Raw genomic sequence first — 18859 nt, 5'->3', positions numbered from 1 at the left:
TGTTTTTTGTCAAGTGCATCTCGAGTTTGGTGTTCGGGAATTCTGGTAATCTGTTTCAGTTTTATGAATTCTTTGTTCAATTCTCTTAGTGTTATGTCTTTAAATGTTAAAGGTCTCAGGGATATTACCAAGCGTAAAGCAATCTTTTTCTTTTGTAAAAAATCAGAAGCTGACTTAATATTGCTTCAGGAAACACATTCTGGTGAGTCAGATGTGAAATTTTGGAAAACACAATGTATGGTTCTAATCACTGCTGGGGTCTTGATTTTCATTCATAAATTTAAAGGGGATGTTCTTGAGACAATATCTTCAAATGTTGGCAGATGAGTGATTCTGGTTGTTAAACAAGACAATGATACCTTTATTATCTACAACATACGGATTTACTTCTCATGCTCTGAATAAGATACTATTTGATTTAGTAATTTCAAAATTGAAAGCTCTCGATAACCTGTGATTGACTGGCAACCAGTTCAGGGTGTATCCCGCCTATTGCCCGAAGCCAGCTAGGATAGGCTCCAGCGCCCCCGCGACCCTTGTGAGGAGCAAGCGGTGAAGAAAATGGATGGATGGGTGAATGGATGGGTGGAAGCTCTCAAGAACAAATACCATGGTGCACTCCTTTTTTTGGGGGGATATTTTAATGACTGTCTATACGAAGGATCGATATCCTTCTAGATTATCCCAAACGTCTGCAAACAATAATCTTGTCTCATTGCTTTGTTCCAATCTCTCTATGACTGATGCTTGGAAATTTTTTAATACTAATTAGGTGGAATTTACATGGTGTAATAACTGTATGACAAAACCTAGAATTGATTTCTTTTTAACATCTTCATCCTCCCTTCAATTTATTAAATAAGTTTATCATCAATATGCACCATTAACAGACCATATGCACATAATTTTGAAATGAGTGATACATTGTAATGAATCAATTAAAACCTTAATAACACTCTAATTGAAAATGTTGACAATAATGTTTGCAGGAAATAGGAATTTTTCAAATTTAAGGTCCGATGTATTTCCATCAAAAGAAGCAAAGAATTAAAGAAAGAGAGAAACCTCCATGAAACTGAGTTGCTTGCCAAGCAACTTTAGACGAAGAACTTGAATTGAAAGATATTCAGCTACAGTTGGATCAGGTCTACTTGGACATGACAAAAGGGGCATTTATTAGATCTAGGGCCCGATGGTTGGAGGAGGGAGAAAGAAATACTAGTTATTTTTTCACGCTTGAGAAAGGGAATTTCAAAAGAAACTCTTTGACTGCTCTCAGTATTGATGGAAATCTCTCTAAAGATCATAAGTTAATATCTTCTTTTGCTATCTCTTTATAAAAATATATATGACACCACATTTAATGTAAAAGATTGTCAGAGTTTTTTGTAAAAAGTTAATTCTAGTATCCACTTGATTAATGAAGATATCTGATTATCTTGTGACTCTAAATTGTCTTATGCAGAAATTAAGGATGCTTTGATGTCTATGAAGTTGGGGATCTCCCCTGGGATTGACGGTTTGTCTATTGAATTCTATACCCATTTTTGGGATCTTTTAAATATTCCTTTAACTGCCATGTACAACGAATGCATCAGTCAGGGAGAGATGACGACTACAATGAAGCAAGGGGTAATATCTCTTATCCCCAAACCAAATAAAGAGACTTTATTAGTAGAAAATTGGCATCCTATCACTCTTTTGACAATAGATTACAAGATACTGGCCTTGGTTTATGCGAATAGACTTAAATAAATAAATAAATAAATTATTGCTGAAACCCAGACAGGATTTATGAAAAATTGTCATATTAGCTGTAATATAAGACTGATTTTAGACTTGCTCGATTATGCAGACGATGTCAAATCTAAAGCACTTATTTTCTCTGGACTTTTATAAAGCTTTCCAGAGAGGTAATAGCTGGTTATTTAGTCCGTCGCGATCAAAACGATGATTTACGACCTGATTCGCTTTGATGTCCTTTGATGTCCTTTGATGACGTAGGATGAAACGATAAAAATGATCGATCGGAGGTCAAGAGGTCACGATCAAAGGCCTGTTATGACGTAGGATGAAAGGGGACGATAAAAATGATGGATCGGAGGTCAATAGGTCACGATCAAAGACTTTTTTTTGTTTTTGATGTAGGAAAAAACGATAAAAATAATAGAATTTCAAAGAGAGACGTGCGCCTGTATGTGCCTGTGTGTTCCTGTGCAACATGTGGAAGAGGGGAGGGGTGGTGGTGGTGGGAAGGAAATGGCCGGCGTGGAGGAGGGCACGTCCGGCTGGCTGGCTACATTTCCTGTGCAGCATGATGAGAAATGAATCGACCGTGATAACCCTCTAGGGTGGGAAGAGACCTCCCGTAGATTATAGAGTACCGCTTTTGATAAAAATGTAAGAAGCGCCGTGGTAGGCCGATATGATTGATTTATCCCAAGAGAGAGGAATTGGGGGTGTCAAGGTCAAAAGATCTTTGTAATATTTTAAAAAGGAGCTGTGACTTACCTCTTTGTACGCCGCATATGGTCAGGAAAGCAATAGAAAAACAAAAAATAGGTGGGGGTGACGATTGTTTTATGTCTTTAGACTTTGGGGCGATGAGGATGAGCTTTTTTTTTTTTTTTTTCCTTCCAGATGTTAAAAAACATATGCGCGCGCGCATATACACAGACTCAATAACAGACTTATATTGGAATAAGATGTATGAATAAAATAATAAAAAAAGAATGACGAAGGCTCGACTCTTTCTTTTTTTTAAAAAAAAGAAAAAAATATGTAGGAGGGGCTTTTCGATACAGACATTTTTGTAAGAGTGAATTTGACGTGAACACATTCATACCTTGAGGTCTGGAGATAGAGAGACGGGCGAATCATGATTATGGAAAGTTTTGTGACATTACAAGTGAGACATGTTTTAAAACCAAGAATTGAACCGCAGCAGCTCTTTTTACGGAGATTTCAACGCCCTACAAAGGAGACGCTGGAAGTACGCTGGGCCCTGGATGAAAAAACTTCTTGGGGGTATCGATTTTATTATAAAATCGGAGAGGTTTCCTTTTTTATGGAATATGATGGGAATGATAATATTTTTCCAAACGGCCCGTTTACGCTGAATTCTAATGACTGGGCCGTGCTGAATGAACTTATCCCGAAAGTCATAAGAGATTTTATTCTTTCTTATACAGAAGGTGGGGAATTAATATTTACTTGGCTATCACGTACCTCGAATTTTGGACGATGGTATTTTAGAGTGATGATTGAACATTGTAATATGCTGAATAGCGAAAACACCACACGACCTCGTGTAATGAAAACGTTGCAAGAGGAAGACGAAGGATATGATCATCAAGTAATGAAACAACATCAAGATGAGAATGGGGAACAGAGTTTGGTTGATGAGGAAGAGGAGAAAAGAGGGCTTTGCATGGCCCCTTTAGATAAATGTAAGAATCCTGATCATTTTTATTTAACGCTAGAATGCTTTAATACTGAATGCGGGGTGTTCTATAGACTCCTTACCATCCCATTATGTGAATGGGATGAGAAAATACGTCTTAAGGAATCTGCAAAGATTACTGAGCTCTTTTATTCTTGTCGTCAATGGGTTAATTTTGTAGGTACGAAAAAACCCTTGATATTTGAATAGCGGCCGTTTTAGAAAAAAAAAAAAAAACTCCTCCTCCCCCATTCACCCCTCCTCATCCCCCTTCTCTCCCTTCCTTATGGCATTTGAAGCCCACGGCCCCATGCCTCCCCCCCCCCCCCCCCTCCTCAATACCCCACCTCCAAGATCCCTCCCACCTTTCTTCTAGCTGTCTTTTCACTAATATAAGGAGAGACGCATCAACTGTTGCTGGACAGAAAACTTTGTTCTCCGAGAAAAAGTTTTTTTTCTATCTCCTTTTTTTTTTTTAAATGTCTCGACCCGACGCCCTGCCTTTGAGACGCGCGCTGTTTACGGACAAAGTATCCGTTGCTGTGCAAACAGATGCTTTGCAGGCGGACAGAGTATCGGTTGGCGTCCAGACAGCATACGAGGGTCCGATTCTTATTGAATCAGGTCCTGAATGCTCGGATGACGAAGGCTGCGAGATGGACGACGCATGCGCCGGGGAATCATCAACAACACAAGATGGCGGAGCGACTCCCGGAACGCTTATTATGGAAGGTGTTTTGGAAACTTCCCCCAGCGAACCCGCACCGACTGGTGAAAAGGAGACGCCCTTTGTGGAAGCTGTTTTGCAATGCTGCTACCCCGACTCCGCACCAAATGGTGAAGAAGCTTCGTTGGAGTATGATAGAGAAGATATCGATGCGATTGTGTCATACGAAAATGCTAATTTTGCTACCGGTCATTCGATTGATGACAATCAGTCGAAGGCGTGTGTTGAAGGAGTACCAGCTGCTGAAGGCGCGTCGGTGGAGTTTGACAGAGAGGATATCACGGCGCATATGGAATACGGACAGGCTAATTTAGCCGCCGGTCATTCGACTGATGACGAGCAGTCGAGGGCGTATGATGAAGGAGCGCGCATGGAAGATGTTGCTGGACTGATACCTCCGATGACGCCTCCCAACTCACCCGCTACTACGGATACCTCTTCTCCAAGGGATGCGATGCTCAGACCCTGTCACCTGCATATCTCTGATGAAGATTTGACAGCGGTGATCGCCGCTGCTGACGCGATTCCGCATAGATCGGCCCAGGAGGAGAAGTTATTTTGGAATTATCCGCCTGGCGAATGGGTGAATGATGCTTCTTATGATTGTATCAAGCAAACAGTTAGTTACATGTTGAGGTTTGCGATGATACAATATGCTAAAGAAATCTGTGTAGGTTGTAACACCGAGCATTTTATGCAGCCTAGACATTCATGCATCTTTTCTGAACAAGAATCTTTCTATCTCGCTAGAAATTTTTCAGGAATCGAAGCTATACTGTTTAACGGCCGATTCATCTCTACCATCCAACGTGTGCTGAAATTGATGAAATATCCCGGAAATATCACCACGATTACATCAGCAACACGACACATCTTGATTGATTATGCTAATGAGTCTGATGTGTTCGACCGTATTGAAGAAGTAACACACAGAGGCTGGAGAGGTTCTCTGCTCCCTAGAACAATAGATCTGATCTACACCTGGTATACTTTGTAAAAAAAAAAAATGGGGAATCTTTTCCGAAAGTTGACTATTCGCTATTATTACGGCGTGCATAACTGGGCAGAAATTTTAGAGAGATCGATTCTGTACGCGCCCGATAGCGATGTTTCTCTTGAAAAAATGTCATCTGTTATGCAAAAAGTGAGATCTTTGTCAAATGCATTGTTTAATGAGCCGTGGGATTCTGTTGTACGAAATGTGATCGAAATGAACCAATCCAATATATCTTTAACAATTGAATCGATTTTAAATGTTTGGTGCAACGATGATGTGAATGTGGGGCATTTGGCAGCGATTATGACCTTGTATGTTGATTGTGCAAAGTACAAAATAGAAAAAAATCTGCCCTTTAACCTGTCTGAGGATTTGAATAAATTTCAACGTGTTATCGAGTTAAAAGTACAACCCTATGTTTTTTTTTTTTTTTTTTTTTTTTTTTTTTTTTTTAAAGAGCTCAGAATTGTTCATTCGGTAGTCTTACCGATTCAACGTCTTGTCATCATTGCTCTTTTTTTTTTTTTTTTTTTTTGTGTATGTGTGCGTGCGTTTGCGTGCGTGCGTGCGTTTGCGTGTGTGCGTTTGCGTGCGTTTGCGTGCGTGCGCGTGCGTGCGTGTGCGTGCGTGCAAATATAAATTTATACTCATTCATTCACCTAAAACCTTATAAATATCCCATTACCCTTCGCCTTAACCAGGTACTTCAGAATCTTGCCAGAGTCGTGAGGTTTAAATGGTCAGGAGACCAGAGAAAAGGTCAGAAAAAAAAAGAAATAAAGAGAAAAGAAAGGTAAATCAAAGTGAAATCCAGCACCGACCAAACACTTCCTGCCTTCCCCATGATTACAAAATCAAAGTCTTACGCCAACCCCGGAAGCCTCTAAATTCCAGCAAATTTAGCGAGATCTCAAGAGCCCAGAGGAAAAACTAAAGAGAGGAAGGAGGGAAGGATCGATAAGGCAGAGTGAGATCCATAGAAGCCAGTACATCCAATCCATCAAAGTGAAGTCCAGCACCAACAAGAACCCTCCTGCGTGGTTACAAAACCAGAGTCTTATGCCAACCCCAGAAACCTCATACTTCTAATAAATTAAGATCTCAAGTGACCAGAGGAAAAACTAAAGAGAGGAAGGAGGGAAGGATAGATAAAGCAAAGTGAGAACCACAGACACCAGCACCAATTGATTCAAGGGGCTGTGGGAGGGAGAGGGTACTTCTGTTGAGTTTCAGTAGATGCTGGTGCGACGGATCTGGCATGCATAAGGACCACCACCAAAGAAAGAAGCCGTCAACCGCGGTCCAGCAAAGCGAGCACTCCCCCCCCCCCCCGGAATCCCCAGGCCGCGGCAGCACCAAGGCCACCCCCAAGCCACCCGAGCGGACACCGGTCGGCGAGCCGACCCAGACACCCGGAACACCCCCGCCCCAGCCCCGGCCCACACCCCCGAGCCCAAGGCCTCAGAACGAGGCCCAGCGGGCCCCCACAGCGCCCCACCGGTCCCCAGCCCCCATCCCCCCACGACCCCCCCGCACCCCACCCAAACCCGCCATCCACCACGACCCAGGCCCCACCACCCCCGACCCCCAAACCCCCGAACACACCCCGACCCCCAGCACCCAACCCCCCACCCAACCATACCTCCACCCCCCCCCAAACAAGCAGAGGAGGAAGCACCAGGGGGGAAGCGGGGAGAAGACGACAAGAAGGCGAAAGGGCGGCTGCAGGGCAGGAGGCGGGGGGGGGGGGGGGAGGAGGGAGGGCGACAAGGGAAAAGGGACCGGGAGGCAGAGGAGGATGGGCGGGAGGAGGCGAGGAGGGAGAGGCGACGGGGGGGAGGAAGGGGGAGGGGAGAGGGAACCACGGGGCACACCGGAGGCCCACCCACCCCGAACCGCGCCGCCGGGCACGGAGCAGCGGACCGCGCTGGGACGGCACCGCCCCGGGCACCAGGGGAAGCACCCCAACACCGCACCCCACAGGGGGCCCAGGGAGCGGCCAAGACGCAACCGCCACCGAGCAGACAACGGGGGGGCAGAACCACCCCCGCCCGACCACAGGGGACGACGTCAAGAAAATTGACTAATTAGCATGCAGTAACACCAAGTGTTGATGCTTAGTGCCCACTAGAAATAGATCTTAAGGAGTTATTGAGTATAGTGTCGTATAGTGTGGTATGCTCGAGCCCACTAGCAGCAACTAGGTTCCTGACTATATAAAAATAAAAACAATCAGATACAAAATACCAAATACAGAAGCAGCGAAAACAGAAGTTGTAACGATGTGGTGGCTCTCGTTAACAGGCAGAATCTTGGCAGGATTAAGTTGCCAAATTGAGATTAAAATATTCTATGTACATAGACCATATTTGTTTAAATCTTGATACTTGATTTTTATTTAAGGCAGAGATTTTTTCCATTGAGATATAATTTATTAGTAAGTTTAACCAGTGGTCGATATTTAGAGATTGTTTATTTTTTCAATTGACAAGGATTATTTTTTTTAGCAATAGTAAGGGCTATAAATATAGATTGAGATTGTTTACATGGTAGCTCAGTTATTGTTAAGTCACCTAGTAAACACAATCTTGGAGATAAAGGAAGCCTACAATTTAATATATCAGCGAGCTTTTCCAAGATTTTAGTCCAGAAATGCAGCACTGGAGTACATGACCATAAAGCATGAAGATAAGTATCGGCAGTGTTTTGTGAGCACTGGAGACAAATGTCGGAGTCAGAGAGTCCCATTTTTTTCATCATATATTGTGTAATATATGTTCTATGAAGTATCTTATATTGGATAAGTTGCAAATTTGTCTGTTTGGTCATTTTAAATACATTTTCACAGATTTGGGTCCAAAAGTCTGGTTCCGGAACTATAGACAAGTCTTTTTCCCATTTTAAAGTCGGTAAATACGTTTTATTTGTGTATAAAAATAACTTATATATTTTTGATATTTTCTTTATTGTTGTTGGAGAAAGCTTTATAATATCTTTAGCTAAGACAGGCAGTTGGAGCGTATCCTGAAGTGTTGGGATTTGTTTCTTAACCATATTTTTAACTTGCAGATAATGTAAGAAATTTCCCTTTTTTATTTCATATTTCTGGACCAAGTTTGTATACGATATAAACTTATTATCTGAGAAAAGATGATGAAGGTGTGTAATTCCTTTCTGCTCCCATAGGCTTAAATGGAACGACTGATTATTAAGTTGAAAGTCGGGGTTATGCCAAATGGGAGAGAGCCCACAGGGCGCCAATTGGGAGTTTGTAATTTCTAATGCCTTCCACCAGGCAGTCAGGGTGGCGGCTATCATTGGGTTTTTAAAACAATTATGTCGTCTTATTGATTTTGTAATAAAGAGTAAATCTGACAGTCTAAGATTATTACAATCCTTCTGCTCCAATTCCAACCAACAGTTAGTATCTCTGTTGGGTTGTGTCCATAGCACAAGATATTGTAGTTGATTAGCTAAATAATAGTACATAAAGTTTGGTGCCTCTAAACCTCCTTTAGATTTACTTTCCTGAAGAGTAGATAGACTAATTTTGGCTTTTTTTTTATTCCAATAGAATTTTATGATAGCAGAGTCCAGCGATTGGAACCAGTTAGACGTAGGTTTAAATGGAATCATTGAAAATAAATAATTAATCTTTGGTAAAACTTTCATTTTTATAGTAGCTATCCGTCCAATTAAAGAGATCGGAAGATTATTCCAGCGCTCCAGGTCACTACGGATACTATCCAATAATGGTGAAAAATGTAAAGAAGTTAATTCAGTTAACTTAGGTGAAATTTTAACACCTAAGTATTTTAAATTACCTGTAGGAAAGGAGTAGTGTGGATCCTGACTTGTAGGATTCCATGAATTTTCTGTAATAGGTAATAATGTTGATTTTGTCCAGTTAATAGAGTAATCTGATAAGTGAGAGAATTTAGTTATTAATTTAAATGCTTCCCCTAGCGAGATAGCAGGTTCTTCTAAATAGAGTAATATATCATCGGCATATAGATTAATTTTATGTTCTATTGTCCCGGAGTGGATTCCTTGGATCCGTCTATCCTGACGTATAGCTAATGCAAGCGGCTCAATAAATATAGCAAATAATAAAGGAGAAATTGGGCACCCTTGTCTTGTTCCCCTTTGTAAAGTAAAACTCTGTGATGTAATCCCATTAGTAGTAACTGTAGCTTTAGGAGAATCATATAATATTGAGACCCATTGAATGAATGACTCCCCGAAGCCGAATTTATTTAAGACAGCAAAGAGGAAGGACCAGTTAACTTTATCGAATGCTTTTTCTGCATCCAGCGAAATAACAACTGCCTTTTTATCATACCGCTGTGACATACTAATCAAGTTAAAGAGTCTCCTAATATTATTAGTAGAATGACGACCTTTAATAAAACCTGTTTGATCACTATGAATAATTGTCGAGATTACCGTCTCTAATCGAGATGCCAAGGCCTTAGCGATAATTTTAATATCGGTATTAATTAGTGATATCGGTCGGTAACTTGACGGGAGGGTAGGGTCTTTTTCTGGCTTTAATAAAAGTTTAATTGCTGCTATATTCATATCTTGACGTATATCACCTTTACTTTTAATTTCAGTTACTACTCTTAGAAATAATGGAGCAAACATTAACCAGAAATGTTTAAAAAATATAGCCGGAAAGCCGTCTGGACCAGGTGCTCTGCCATTAGGCATACTGTCTAAAGCACGATACAACTCATCTATAGTAAGCGGGGTATCGAGAATATCTTTATGTTCAATAGATAACTGAGGTATATTTAAGCTGTTTAGGAATTCCTCAATATATTCAGGGTTAGGTCTATTAATTTCTGTGTATAGATTTCGATAATAGTTATAAAAAATATGGTTAATTTCTTCTGGTGATTGTGTGCATTCACCATTTATATCTTTAATAGCCGTTATAAGAGATTTTTCCCGATTCCGTTGAAGTTGATTTGCCAGGAATTTACCTGATTTATTATTATGTTCAAAATTATTATATCTCAACTGTTGTATTATAAACTCTGTCTTTTTAGATAACATGTTATCTAACTGTATTTTTATATTCTGTAGTTCTATCCATATTTGATTATTTGGGTTTAATACATATTCATCCGTTAGTTGTTTAATTTTATCTTCCAGGTATCTTTCTAATTTTTGATCCTGTTTCTTTTTATAAGTTGAATATGATATAATTTTCCCTCTAATTACCGCTTTCCCTGCTTCCCAGAGAAGAGATGGAGATATATTTGGAGAGTCATTTATTTCCAAAAAATCTGCCCACTCCCTTCTAATAATTTTATCAAACTCTACGTCTTTCAGTAATGAGATGTTAAAACGCCATATCGGGGGAGGTTTAAAGGTAGAGTCAATTTGTAGAGTGAGGGAGACTGGTGCATGATCACTTATAATTATAGAATGTATTTTTATAGCAGTTTTATCAACAATAGAATTATTTGTAAGGAAAAAATCAATTCTTGAGAATGATCGGTGCACAGCAGAGAAGAAAGTAAATTCCTTCTTAGTTGGGTTTTGAAGTCTCCAGCCATCGCTGAGGCCAAAATCCTCCATATATTCATCTATTACTTTAGCGGATCGTAATCGCCTTGTATATATCGTATTATTAGAACGATCTATTAACGGGTTCAAGACCGTGTTAAAATCACCTCCAATAATAATAGTAGAATTTGTTGCTAAATCGAGTAACCGAGAGAAAAATTCATGGAAAAAATCAGGGTCATCATTATTTGGGGCATATAAATTACCAATTGTATATACTTTATTAAATATAGTTACCTGGATAATAATATATCGGCCCTCTAAATCTGTTACTATATTATTTAGAGTAAAGAATAAATTCTTATGTATAAGTATAGAGACACCTCTTTGTCTACTATTATAGGAGGCAGAGTAAACTTGACTAAAATTTTTATCTATAAATAATTTTTCTTCTGATTTTTGTAAGTGGGTTTCTTGTAGGAGACAAATATCTGCCTTAAATTTTGAGAGATGGTCTAAAATTTTTATTCTTTTTGCCTGGGAGCGAGCGCCACACACATTCCAGGAGACCAGAACTAATTTCTGCATACAAGCAATATAGACTCAGTCTTATGTATACATCTATATAAGCTGCTTATTAATATTAACATATTGTAGGATAGCAAAAGAGTAATTAGGCAATTTATATAATTTATATAAAGAGAGAGATAGCAAGTAGATAAGTATAATAGTGAAGAAACGTGGGGGGAAGTGAGTGTGAAGGAAATCTGTGGGGGATTCAACATAACAATACACCAGTAAATGGTGACCTAAGCGAGATTATTATTATTATTATTAATTTTTTTTTTTTAAGAATATATTTTTATATTATTATTATTATTATTATTATTACTATATAGCCTATGCATAATATAAATTCATATTCTATTTCGTAACCCATTATCCATACATATACATATACATACATATACATATACATATACATACATATATACACATATACATACACATACATATACATATACATACGTCAAATAATCACACAATGCTCGGCTCTACCAATTGTCAGTTAGAACAGCCAAGGGGTCGAGGTTGGGTTTCGGAATAGCTGGCCGTCGATATATAATTTATCAACGACCATCGAAGTCCGTTTACCCTCCTGTCTATTTTGTTTCATTATAGGAAACAGTACTTTTCGCCGCTCGTTTATCTCTCTTGGGAATTGATCATTCATCCCGAAAGATGTCCCTTTGAGCTCCCGTCCTTTACTTTTTACCAATTCTTTATGTTTAAAATGTTCGAACTTAGCAATAATAGGACGGGGCTTATTGCCCTTACGAGCTCCGAGCCGGTGTACACGGTGAAAAGAGATATTATTTACCGTCTCCTGTGGGATCTTTAGCGATGATGTCATGAATTTTTTTATCTCACTTTCTGGATTATCTGGAGAATTTTCAGATATACCTGAGAATATGAGATTTTCCCGCATACTACGGGATTGAACATCTAAGACCGTTTCCTTTAGCATTTTATTTTCCTTTTTAATCGTCTCCAACTCGGCTGTGACAGCGACGAGAGAGGAGCGTAGCTCGGAGTTATCGCGTTGGAGATCGCTTACCTGTTGGCTAACGAATTCCAAACTTGCCTTTAATTCTTTGACGTCCTCGCGGATAAGACAGAGGACGTCAAGTTTTTTATTTATGGAATCCAGCATACTCACCGATACGTCTGCGGTTGCTAAATCGTCCGTGTCTGTTGACGAGTCATTTTTCCTTTTTTTTTTCGAAGGATTATCCCGACTAGCCGCCAGATCATCCATCGCGCAGCTATAAAAATAATCGTCAATAAAACGTTCGAGGTCGTCCACACTGGATAATATTTCCGATCTTTCTTAGAAAAGAAAAAAATCGAATTTATCTAATCATTAAATTCGGGTTTAATTAGAAATATAAAGCTAATTCTATTTTAGCAGCAGAGCGCCGCCATGTTAGATTTTCCCAGTCTCGCTACCGGTCACGCGATAGTCACAGCATCTCGCGAGTACAACCCTATGTGTTATTCCACTTCCTTAGTTATATTAATTCTTAGCTAAAGTTGCATGTTTTTTCTTTTTACGGAGATTAGTGTTGTATATCTTCATATGTAACCGTTTTGCAAATAAAAAAAAAACAAAAACATTTTTTTATATGAAAGTGTTGTATATCTTCATATGTAACCGTTTTGCAAATTAAAAAACAAAAAAACAAAAAAAAAATGCGTCTGTCTCGTTACTTTTCAATATGTATTGGTTTACAAAAAAAAATCTTACTATCAGGCTCTGACAACAGGTTTGTACAACCACACGCACACGCACACACACAAAGGTCACCCCGAGGCCACGTCGGCCATTTCCTTCCCCCCACCCCACCCCCCCCTCAGACAACCACAACTTTGTACAAAAGCACACCACTCCCATCTATTGACAAATAAAGGTATAACACACACACACACGCACACACAAAGGTCACCCCGAGGCCACGTCGGCCATTTCCTTCCCCCCACCCCCCACCCTCCCCCCTCAGACAACCACAACTTTGTACAAAAGCACACCACTGCCATCTATTGACAAATAAAGGTATAACACACACGCACGCACACACAAAGGTCACCCCGAGGCCACGTCGGCCATTTCCTTCCCCCCACCCCCCACCCTCCCCCCTCAGACAACCACAACTTTGTACAAAAGCACACCACTGCCATCTATTGACAAATAAAGATATAAGACACACAAAGGTCCAAATCTCTGCTGTTTAAAAAAAAAAAAAAAAAAAATAGCCGATCGCGTCTGTCTATAAATACCAAGCTGTACCTAGCTATAAGTTATTTAAAAAAAAAAAAAAAAAGATGGCCTTAAATAAACATATGCAGAAGCTATATTACGACCCTAAGCATCCTGCTAGCTTTGGAGGAATAGATCGTCTTCATAGAGAATTACAGGATAAATTAACTAAAAAAATTAATCGGAATATAGTAAAAGAATATTTAGCCGGTGAAGATACATATTCTTTACATAAACCAGCGCGGATTCATTTTCCTAGAAATTAAGTTTTTGTATCGCGCCATATGAGACAATTTCAAGCGGATCTATGTGATATGCAAGCATTGGCCGAATTTAATGATGGCTATAAATATTTATTAACAGTTATCGATGTCTTTTCAAAGCTCGCTTATGTACGTGTATTGAAAAGTAAGATGGCTGCTGAAGTTACAGAAGCATTTAATTCCGTCTTGAGAGAGTCCGGAACTCCGGCAAAATTACAAACGGATAAAGGAAAAGAATTTTTTAATAAAAAATTTAGTAAATTAATGAAGGATAAGAAAATCACACACTTTGCAACGCATAGCGACAAAAAAGCCCAGGTGGTGGAAAGGTTTAATCGAACTTTGAAAACGAGGATGTGGAGATATTTTACGGCAAAAAATACACGAAGATATATAGAAGTATTGCCAGATCTTATAAAAAGTTATAACGCAAGCTATCATAGTAGTATTAAAATGCGGCCTATAGACGTAAATTCAGCTACCGCTCGACAAGTTTTCTATAATTTATATGGAAAAATGAGTTTAGACGGAAGCAAAGTTAAAATAAATTTTAAAATCGGAGATGTAGTCAGGATATCTAAATTAAGAGGGGTGTTTGATAAGAAATATGAACAGAGCTTCACCGATGAGTTATTTACAATAGTGGATTGTATCCCAAGAGCGCCCCCTGTCTACAAACTAGCAGATTACGACGGGGAGAAAATAGAAGGGTCATTTTATGCGGAGGAACTACAGAAAGTGGATGTGTCTAAAGATCACGTTTTTCATATCGAGAAAATTATAAAAAGACGTACGGTTAACGGACGGGGTGAATATCTAATTCGCTGGAAGGGATGGCCGGCCAAGTTTGATAGCTGGATCGACGCTTCTCAGATTCTAGACGTTTAAAAACAGAGTTATAAATATAATTCGCATCATTTCATATTATGGATCCTTTGCATAACGATGGCTTCTATGTCACGCTACCTTCTAACGCTAGCGCCGATGTGTACGCAGACAACACAATTTCACAGTTTAGAGTGAATTTGGCACAACATATCGATCTCCAAGGAAGCTGGCAAGTGGCTCTGACTGAGATTTCATACCCTCGTAGCTGGATAAACGTACCGGAAAAACAGACTACTTTTTTTATAAAGGATATAACGGCTGTCAAAACCAAAGATGGGAAGACCTCAGAGACAGGGAGAGGAGGAGGAGGAGGAGGAGGAGGAGGAGGAGGAGGAGAATCTATATCATACAACTTAGATATTCCGGCTGGGGAATATGAAGATCTTGATAAGCTACGAGATGCGATTTTGAATATTATAAAACAAAAAATCGGTAATCAAATTTTACTCTATTACGATACTAATATGCGGAAATTTCTTTGGATGACGACGAATGGAAGATATAAGATTTGTTTTAACGCGCCTTTGGCTTACATACTCGGTATGAAGGAAGGACAATGGTTTCCTATAAAATCTAATTGGTCGGAAGCCCCGCATTCTGCGGATATAAAGGCGGGTCAGTATCATTTATACGTTTATACTGATGTAGTCCAACATCAAACGGTTGGTGATACGTACGCTCCTTTGCTGAGAACTGTTCCGATTGAAGGTAAATACGGGGAGTTTATATTTAAAACTTTTAACCCCCTATACTACCTACCTATTAGCAGGAGACATATGGAAGATATAGCGATTGATATTAAGACGGATCAGAATCAACCTGTTAATTTTAAATACGGAAAGATAATTATTACCTTACATTTTAAACCGAGGTAAATAAATAAATAAATAAATAAATAAATAAATATGGTCATGATGGAAACACATAAGTTCCCGTATCGTTTTGTTAATTATTATGAATCTCAAGCAGGGGGGTCGCTTCCGGGTTTTCACGGCGCTCCCGTACAATACGGACGCGGAATAGGATCTATTTTTGCAAAATTATTTCGCTTTGTCGCACCTCTAGTAAAGAGTGGTTTTACAGTAGCAAAACCTCACTTGCAATCGGCTGCTAAAAATATTGCTATGGATGTAGCCGGACGTGCTATAGAAAGAATACAGAGAAGAGACAAAACTCAAGACGGATCCGGTTTAATGGTTTTGGCTCGAAGACCTTCGAGAAGACCGATAGGTCAGAGACTGACGATGCATAAAAAGCCTCGACGGGGTACAAAAAGAAAATTAGTCGCTAAAAGAAAATCAGTCCCGAGGAGGAAGCGTCGGAGAAACATCGCTGATATTTTCTCTTAAATAATCTGACGAAAATGGCTCTTTTACATCACAAGTCGCAAGAATGCACTCTATCGGAATTAGACTTGTTCTCACCACCGTTGACACAACTTTCAATCGATCAAAGTCAATATATCGAAATCTCCCCGATATCGGCTATTACAGAACAGGGTCCTATTGAATTTTATCTCCCTGGTGAGGGTATGAAATATATGGACCTCTCGGCTACAATGCTGCACCTGCGTTTGCGGGTGACGCACAGAGACGGCTCACATCTGGCACCTACCGATCACGTAGGCATTATTAACTACCCGTTAAACACAATCTTTTCCCAAATAGATGTTACATTAGGGGATCGGCTCATCTCGCAATCGAGTGCGACTCATCCTTATAGATCTATGATTGAAATGTTATTAAACTTTTCAGAGGATACTCTCAAAAGCCAATTTAGTACGGCCATGTTTTACAAAGACACAGGAGGACGGATGGATTCAATAACTCTCACGGGAAACGATATAAACGAAGGCTTATTTCATAGAGCAAAACTAATTGAAGGATCGAGAGAGTTTCATCTTTTAGGACCTATTCACTCCGATATTTTCTTTTGCGAGAGATACCTCATAAATAATGTAGATCTAAGGCTAAAGCTAACAAGAGCTAGCGATGATTTTTGTTTAATGGGTCCGCCTGATACTAATTGCTGTCTGAATATATTGGGAGCCTCCCTTTTTGTAAAAAAAATAACGGTGGCGCCGGCCGTTTCTTTAGGTCACGAAGCGGCTCTCCGCAAAAATAACGCTCTTTATCCCATTTCGCGAATTAATGTAAAGACTTACTCCATCCCTCAGCTCTCAAGGATCTGTCACCAAGATAATCTTTTTTTGGGGCATACGCCAAAGTATATAGTTTTAGCGCTAGTCAATCATAACGCTTTTGTAGGCCGGATGAATTTAAATCCTTTTAACTTTGCCCACTTTGATATCGAATATCTAGCTCTTACTCAGGAAGGCCGACAGATTCCGGCTAAGGCGTTTCAACCACAATTTAACGCAGGAAATGCCGTACGAGAATTTCATAGCCTGTTTTCATCTACGGGGAGGTTTTTAAAAGATTTACCGTTGAGTATAAATCATGAAGACTTTAGACAGGGCTATACTCTATTTGCCTTTAATTTAAACCCGAATGATGACAACGGCGTTCTATCTGCCGCTTCCAGCGGAACACTCAGGCTCGAAATGCGTTTTCGAGCTCCAATCCCTTTCACGGCAACTCTAATAATTTATGCATGTTATGACACTATTTTAGAAATTAACTCGAAAAGGGAGGTATTGATGGACTATTACTGAGACGATGAACGGCAGGGAGTTGGACATTATGATGAAACGCCTACAAGGAGATTTATTTCAAGGCGTTTATGCCTCGGATGAGTTGATACACATAATAGCGCCCTCTATCCCGTCTTATTATATCGTTAACACACATCCGCGAAGCAAATCGGGGGAGCACTGGTTAGCGCTGTCTCTGGAAGAAAAAGGAACTGCTACTTTTTTTGATTCATACGGATTTCCACCTAATTTTGTATATTACCCCAAAAGTATATACTCTTTTTTTTTTTAAAAAATATTCAGATCGTATAATCTATCACGATCGTCAATTACAGCACGAACTATCTACCGTCTGCGGTCAACATTGTATTTTCTACCTAAGTTTAAGAGGATGCGGTAAATCTTACACGGACGTATTAAAGTGTTACACCGAGGACGTAGCCGGAAATGACGCACTCGTTTCCGCATATTTTAGAAGACGCTCGACGGTTACCATGACGACGCGGCACGGCGGTCTAACGTGCTCCCTCAGCGAGTTTAAAAAATGCCATTGTCTGTAACGTCTTTTTAAAAATATTTTTATTTAATAAAATTCATATAAAAAAAAGATACAAAGTCGTACGTTTTTTCTTTATTATTGGTATACATTTATAAAATAATAACAACGTATTATTAAAATCCCTCCCATGTTATCGTAGTACGATTCTTCTTCTTGTTTTTCTTTTTTTTAACGTCATCACTTTCGGCTTTTATAGCAGGATTGTTTTTCAGACGTTTTAACTGTTCTCTGGCATAAGGGTTAGAAATTGCAGTTTCAGGTATATTGAGTTTGTAAAGCAGATGTAAAAAATCTATCCATCCTCGAGGCTCACGTCCGGTGATTTTCTTACCGTTTACGGTCAGATAGCTGAGTAAATCGCTCATATGAGATCCGCTAATAGCCTGACCCTTCAAAATAAACTCGCCTCGCTGGTTCCATACCTTTTCTTCGCGTTTTTACGATGACGTAATGGGATGGCTTGTAACATCTCATTCCATAACCACTCCTCCCCGCCCTCCTTCTTCTTTTCCATATCTCCTTCTTCTCCAAAAGCATCGCGTTGATTCTTCTTTTTATTTTCCATCTCTTCTTCTTCAAAAACATCGCGTTGATTAGGGAGAGTCAAAGTGAGCGGAACCAACTCACGATCTCTTTGTTTAAGCACCCCTAAATAACGTTGCATTAGCGCTTGATACATTTTGAGTTTTTGATATTGGTCCAACGAAACATCTTCTAATATATCTCTCATCTTTGCGTCTAAATCATGTTCCGCTTTGTCACGGATGGTCGGCGCGGGTCTGCTGAAACGTTCCATTTCGCGAGGGGATACTAGAAACATTTTCTGAGTATTTTTCAAACTCATAACGTATTATTTATTGACTAAACCCCCTACTAGACTTCCAAGGATGGGTGCGATTGCGGCCAGTAGAGGGAGCAAGAATCCACCTTTTTGAATGAGTGATGCTCTTTTATGTCTCAGACTCTTTTTTTTTATCCGCTAATATCCGGATAAA

The 18859-nt window shown here is 39.6% G+C and overlaps 1 protein-coding gene across 1 annotated transcript in view; it reads left to right on the top strand.

The window, feature by feature from the left end:
* LOC144021412 (uncharacterized) overlaps positions 1–18859 on the top strand; it is a 299125-nt gene that overhangs the window by 264928 nt on the left and 15338 nt on the right. The gene's annotated exons all lie outside the window — the stretch shown is intronic.

The sequence above is a fragment of the Festucalex cinctus genome, chromosome 6 (genome assembly GCF_051991245.1).
Source record: "Festucalex cinctus isolate MCC-2025b chromosome 6, RoL_Fcin_1.0, whole genome shotgun sequence".
NCBI classification, from domain to species: Eukaryota; Metazoa; Chordata; class Actinopteri; order Syngnathiformes; family Syngnathidae; genus Festucalex; species Festucalex cinctus.
The sequence above is the reverse complement of the archived record's forward strand: the minus strand, read 5'-3'. Positions and strand labels throughout refer to the sequence as shown.